General features: G+C 31.8%; 1 pseudogene; it reads right to left on the bottom strand.

Moving 5' to 3' along the window:
• Positions 1-6372: 6372 nt before the first annotated feature.
• On the bottom strand, positions 6373-6552 carry LOC144253023 (guanine nucleotide-binding protein G(I)/G(S)/G(O) subunit gamma-10 pseudogene; annotated as a pseudogene).
• Between the last annotated feature and the right edge of the window lie 682 nt (positions 6553-7234).

A 7234-nucleotide genomic window follows, 5' to 3' on the forward strand; every position in this document is an offset into this window, starting at 1 on the left:
TAAATTTGATTTTCTATTTAAAACCATACTAGTAGTTGTATGTGTGTCTGGTCTCTTTCGCTGAACTGTACCAAAGATTTCTTAATGGATCAAAGATGAGTGAATTGTAACTTGCAAAACAAAGCTAAAGAAAAGACCAAACCTGGCATATCTAATTGTTATTGGGATTGAAAATAAGTGGGCATAGATTTTCATTTTGGTGTGGTTACGTTTTTCCTAGTAATGTGTTGTAGGCCACTCTAAATTCATTCTTTAAGAAGAACTTTATAAATGGCAATTAATGGCATCTGAAAAAAATGTTCCATGAGAAAGATAATCAGACAATGCAAAACAAATTTCAATTTGTTTTATAAAACTTAAGAGTTTCTATGATGGATTTTAAACCCTTATGCACCTTCATTGGTAGTCTTCTTATCAAAAGAATTTGTCTCATTTTCTTCTCACTAAAGGTGAAATGGGGTTAGCAACTCAACTCTAGGCAACAATCTGAGGTAAAAGCAGTGGAGCAGATCATGCAGTCTTTGCTGCGTCTGCTAATGCAGGAGGGATCATCTTGGAAATGCAGTCACCATGCTATGTGCAAGTCAAGCAATCACAAAGAAAGCCCCCATATTGGCATTCCAGCACCATCTCCAACTGAAGTTCCAGCTGACAACCAGAGGCACTGAGACAGTGAAGGTAAAGGTAAAGGTGTTTCCAGCCCTAGCCTTACCCAACACTAGCTGATGCCACACAAACTGTTTTATGTCTTTCCTACGTTGCAGATTCATGCATTAAATGAATAAAATTGTTGGAAGCATTGAATTCTGGAGTGGTTTGTTATTTAGCAATAGATAATAGAATCAACTTCCACAGGCTAATGATACAGTAATGTTAAAGAAACTACACAATCATTTCTCAAATTGTTTTCTCATTGATCCTTTCTCTATGACGACACACAGGAGGCAGTATTGTAGGGTCTGTTTGGGAGAATGCTTAGTATGTGTTTTTTTTCAGAAAAGATGAAAAATTTCCCTAAAATTTTTAGAATAATTTTTTTTAAAATAACTTTTAGTGAGTACTATGTAGAGTATATACATCATAATACAGTTAACATTTTCTTTCAAGATTTTCAAGAATTTTAATATAAAAATACTGCATTCTTCCAAGTGACCTATCACTTCATTTGCACCAAAAATGCACACACAAGTATCTGCACATACACACATATTTTTCCATATTTTTTACCAAGTCAGAATTAATAATGGGCAAAAAGATACTCTGACTTATTATTTTATTTCTCAAAGAAAAATGTATGTTCAAAATTATTTGATAATTACTAAATTCAATAATTTCTCACACTGTGTATTTTTCAAATGAATAGTTTAATAAAGCTTTTAAAAATAACTTTGAAAATCAACTGTTTTCATCTGTATAAAATTTCATAGATATTATTACAGTCTTATTCTCCTTGAGTTATCAGCAAATTTCCACCCTCACATTTATATTTTTGCAGTAAGACACATGCTTTGAAGAACGACACTTTTCACTCTGCCTTTCCTCATAAGATGAATATTTATTTCAACTATGGAATACCCACCGCACATTGTTACTTTTCCAATCTTGATTTCCATTTCACAAAGTCACAGTGATACCAATAAGATATTTACTGTCCTGCTTTCAATCTTAATTTAAGTTTACTTATTAAGTAGCCTTGGTATGTTGGTTTACAGATACTGAGTCCATAAGTCTACTAAAATCAAAGGACCCTAAGCCATGCTTCTGAAATCCAATTTCAACTCACAGAAAGCATTTCAAACACAGATACTTCCTTATAAATTTTATTTTGTCTTCTGTAGTCCCAAAGTTATAGGATAATATGCTATGAAGTTGATATAATACAAGGTTTCATTAGACCTATTGGGTTTCTTGATCTAAGAATCACAGTACTGAAAAAGTACAATATTGTTTTATTTTTTTCAATTCTTTACACATTCACTCCCTATTATTTTTCAATTCTTGCAATTATATTTTAAAGTTTTACATGAATGCAATTTATTTAAATCACACATTTGCTCTACCTTCTAAATGAGCACCATGTTTAGGACAAAACAAATTTGCATTAAATCAGGAGCACCCTTTTATCTCTATTTTACTATATTCTGTAAAGAATCCATGAATAAAACAAGAAAATGTCATAGTATGAAAGGACACAGAAATTATTTTGTTAAAACACAGATGGCAAATTAAATTTCATGATTATTGAATAAATATTTACCTAAGTAGATGACTTAAAGAACAAGTACAATTAGAATAAAACATGGGTAATATTCTATAATCATAATCTTTCATTATCCTTCTTTCAGTTCCTAAAGTATATCTAAAATCTCTCCAGAATATATAAATTATTTAATTAACTAAAGAACTCTGTACTGGATATCTCTTACAACAGTTTTTGAATAATCAATGAAACAAAAGGCCTGTTATCTTTATTCTAGTAAGGGATATAGAGAAACATATAAATGAAGGACAATAGGATTTCAGGAAGTGCTTAGGAGCTGAGAGAAGGAAGTGAACTGAAACTTCTGGCACAGGATTAGTGAATATGTAATCAGAGTACACATCAGCAGTTGTGCATAGGTGGGGGCCAGACACAGCCTAGTCATATTATCACTGAAGCCTAAGGTAAAAAATATTTGAGCACACTTTAGAGAAATGTATAAAACAAAGGCATTCAAATACCTGGGAGAAAAGGATTTTAGGCAAAGGGAAAAATGAATTGAAAGGCTCAGATAGGACCAAGATCTTAGATACTGATGAAAGCAAAGATCCAGTCTGGCTATAGAAGCAGAAGCCAGAAAATAGCTGGAGCATCAGATCTTAAACATGGAGAACGGAATCAGAGACTGCAGTTCAATCCTGGTCGCACCATGACATAATGTTGGGCAGTTGACTGACCTGCAGCCTCTGTGTTTTAATCTGTCATTTGAGAATATTAGTGCACCTGCCTCATAGAATGTCTATCAATCAGAATGATAGATAGGTATAATGGCCTGGAAACCGGCCTGTTCAGCTGCTGCAATGGTGAGAGATAAGCTCAAAGAATTATTCCAAGACCAGATTATGTAGCATCTTGTAGACCACTAAAAGAAATTTGTATTTGTCCTGGACATAGAGTCCAGAGGTTATGGAACACTGGAAAAACTTGATTCTTTAAAGAATAAAAGAGCTACCTTAATTTTAGTCATACGTTTGCTGTGAGTATTGTGCTAACTTGGGTAAGTCACTTGACATTTCTAGCATGATATTTACACAAAATCAGGCACACAATTTTATACTAATTGGAAGGCACTTCTAGTTCTAAAACTCATTAAAAATTTTATTTGTAGTTTTCAAATCAAAATCAATATGAATAAAAATGAAATGCTATATGTCATTATATCAAAAATAATCTTATAAATATTTGGGCACCTAAAATTTAATTTTTATGTCAAATAGATTTTTCTTTTTGATATTTTAAAATGTTTTAATAAACAATAATTATTTTTCATGTCCAAATAACTTTTTTTATAATTAATAAGGCATGCATAACTTATTAATTTTAGGGTCATAGATAAGGGTAAAATACAAACATTTTCAAAATTTGTACTCATCAAAATTAATTGCTCAATTATTCTCAGAATTGTATGTGTTTATGTCTAAAAAATACTTTCAAGGTAAAAGCTTTCAAGATTTTCACATAAATACTGATTGATATTTGGTCTTATAAACCACAATCTCTCAATGAAATTTACAATCCATCTCTGCTTCTCCAGTTCACCTATTACATTGCTTCTTGCTCTCCTTTCCCCCCAACACCTTGTATAAACTTATCCAAAGCCAACAACCTACCCTTCTATATAAGTTCCATCCAGTATGTTCTTAAAGGCATCTGAGTTTGTCTGTTGCATCAGGTCATTTTATGGAAATAAATGATCATTGTATCATTAGTAGTAAAAATAATTTAAGAACCTGTATATTTTAGAGCTGCAATTCCTTCTGAGGCTTTACATTTTTTTTTTCTCTCTTCTGATTAAACCTCAATATCAAGGACATTTTTCACAAAAATACAGCCATTTTTCATTTTGTTGCATCCTTCATGCTTTATTTTTCTAAAAATTATAACATTAAAAATTGCAGCTATAAAGCTTTTAGTATCACACACTAGTTATTTGTGACATTGCATTGCCAAGAAATATTTAAATCAGGAAAGTTAATATTAGTCTAAATTAATCTGTGCACAGTTATTTAATGCTTATTTGTTCTTTGTCTACTGTAAAACAATGTTCCAAAGTTATCATACATACTGATGGGTGTTAGAAAATGTTACAGTGCTTAGCTTTATCTGGATCTATTGTACATTTTACTTCTTTTATTGCTTTTATTCCTTTTATGATTGGTAATGTTAACTGAAGAGGCTGTTTCTAATTCTTATCATACATCTATAAATTTCTGATGCTGCTTTAAACCAAAATTGTTCTTAGAAAAGAGAATTGATATTATTAGCACTTAAAAATGATGGTGAAATAAAATTTATGAGAAAGGACAAGGATAGTTTCAAAACATTTTACAAAATTCTCTGAATATCATTAGAACAAGTTTTTATAGTAATGAAAAAGATAGACAAAAAACAAGAATCCATTTTTGAAATGATACTGAATTAAAATTATTCTATTACTATTATAGTCCACAGAAAGTTTGAATTTTCATGTTCTTTGAAATTTTAATACATTCAAGAAAAATTAACTTAAATGGTGTCTATTATCATGTTGTCTTGAATACAATGAGGCAATTTTGGTCCCTGTCATGGAAAGAATATTCTTGTGTATATTATCAACACAATCTTATGATAAGGGGATGTGATTACCCTCCCATTGTTATGTATTGTAGCCTTCTTTGTTAACCTAGACTACAAAATAATTATTCAGAGGAAGAAGGCTCAGCTGCAAGTTTTTTAAATTGTTGAAACAATAGTCTCCACCTCTTCCTGGGTTGGGATGTGAGAATGTGGAGAACTAGCAGATGGATATCTATAAAGCCAGAGAAGGACTCTTGAGACATAAAAGTTTCAGGATTTATCTAAGAAGGTTTGGAAAATATTATCACTTACATGTTTGCAAAACCCGATCCCTCTGGTTTGAGAAGTATAGGCAAATAATATATATAGGCAAAGAAAGATCCTTCTAGCTTGAGAAGTATACGCAAAATAATTATGATTATATATTAAGGATCCTGTTACCTGATTCTTTTATAAGGATTCTTAAGATGCTATCTTCCATAATTTAGTTATTAATTTTGTTTCTAACTTTGTTTAACAGGATAATGTGCTTATGATTCATGATCTACAAAAGAAGTTTGGTAGTCAAATTTTATTTATTTATTTATTTATTTATTTATTAGAATTAAACAGAATTTATTTCCAAGATCTTCAAAGATTATTACAAACACTGAGTATCCTTCTAAAAGTATCCCAAATTAAATCAAAGGCACATCATCAAAGTCAAACCCTTGTGACATGAAGAATTCTTTTAGGACATAATATTTTCTCATTACTTTGTTTTCAATCATTTGCAATGTTCTGTATGTAGGTCCTACTTTAAACATTTTTTAAAGGCATGAAATAATGTAGTATCTTTTTAAAAGTGCAACCACAACTATAAAGTAAAGGAACTTAAGAAGAGATCAAATCTGCTTCATACATAAAATGGGACAACCTAATATATAACATGAATTTTTCTAAACAACACCTCTTGTGTTAAATAAAACAATCTTCTCATTTAGAAAAAATCAAGGCATCATTCGATTAGTAAAGTCTATTCTTCCCCCACAATTTTATACTTTCTTGTCTTCATTTAGTAATTTTAAATTTATGAAAGAATAAATTTTATTATAGTATAAAAATCTTAGGAACAACAAATTACAAATACTCCATTGTTTTTAATAAACAAAAGTGTTTTCCTTCCTAAAATGTAAACATCCAGTTAATAAAACATATATGATATTCTAGGTATAGCAACACCAGTAACTCACTTATTAAAGAGGTGTATTTTGGTATATTTGGTGGTAAGGTTTTTATCTTAATACAAAGCACTTCTTCAGAAGAACCAAGCCATTATTATTTAAAACAATTCTATTTCTTCACTCAGTTTCCTTATTTGAGTAGAAAATCATTAATTTCCGTAGAATTTTGGCTGTAAGATCAGGACACTGGAAAGGTCTGAAATATCTCAATCATTTGGCTAAAGAAAAGTGTTTTCTTGAGACTTGGAGTCAGTCATTCATTACTTTGTGCTTGAAGGCATTTCTCAACAAACTTCTTCCAAGTCTTCAGAGTAAAATGCAGGATCTGGGCTCTCAGAAGGGGTTGCTTCCGGCTGGAACTCCAACCAGCAGAGCATCCTTACAGGCATTCTGCATGCAGTATTGCTGAAGCTCTGCCACAGCCTGAGAGACCTTGATCCTCTCCACGCTGTCCTCCAGCTTGAGCTGCTCCACCAGGCGCTGCAGGGCGCTCACGCTGGCCCCGGAAGACATGGCGGAGGCGGCGGCGCTGGCTCCGAGGGCCTAGCAGTCAAATTTTAATAATATTCAAGTTGATTAAAGACTATAGATCAAAACAGTAAATAAACAACCACTGCTTATGCTTATTCTGCACTGTCATCAAATTACAATTGTAGCAGTTTGGTTGATTGTCTATTAAATCAAAACAATTACCTTCAATACACAGAAATCATATGAAAATGAAAATAGTGCATTTCCTTAAGTGCGTATACTTAATATTACGTTCCTAATGAAATCTCCTGAGCAGGGTATAAATTATGAAAAAGCTTTGAATATGTGTTGTGTGGGGATAAACACCTCTAGATTCATTTAGGGAAAAGAGAATGGAAAAACAAATTAGCTTTTAGTCAATGTTTCATATGTTGTCTCCTTTATTCAGGAAATAGTTTTGAAAATATTTACAGCATGATACTAAAGTTCATCAGCCTGCCCTGAAGTGAAATAGGAAAAAATATTGTATTATTCATCAATAATGTAACTCTTGTAGAATTAGCGCAAAATGGTCTATACATAAGTTTTGTTATCTGAGGTGTGAGGCCTTCTCATGTACTACAATATTGAGAACACCATGTGGGTAAAAATCCTGGTTCTTCTACTCAGAGCACTGCCAAAATGAATGCTGCACAGGACCAAATTGAACAGGCAGGGAAGAGGA

Source organism: Urocitellus parryii, unplaced genomic scaffold (assembly GCF_045843805.1).
Source record: "Urocitellus parryii isolate mUroPar1 unplaced genomic scaffold, mUroPar1.hap1 Scaffold_86, whole genome shotgun sequence".
Classification (NCBI taxonomy): domain Eukaryota; kingdom Metazoa; phylum Chordata; class Mammalia; order Rodentia; family Sciuridae; genus Urocitellus; species Urocitellus parryii.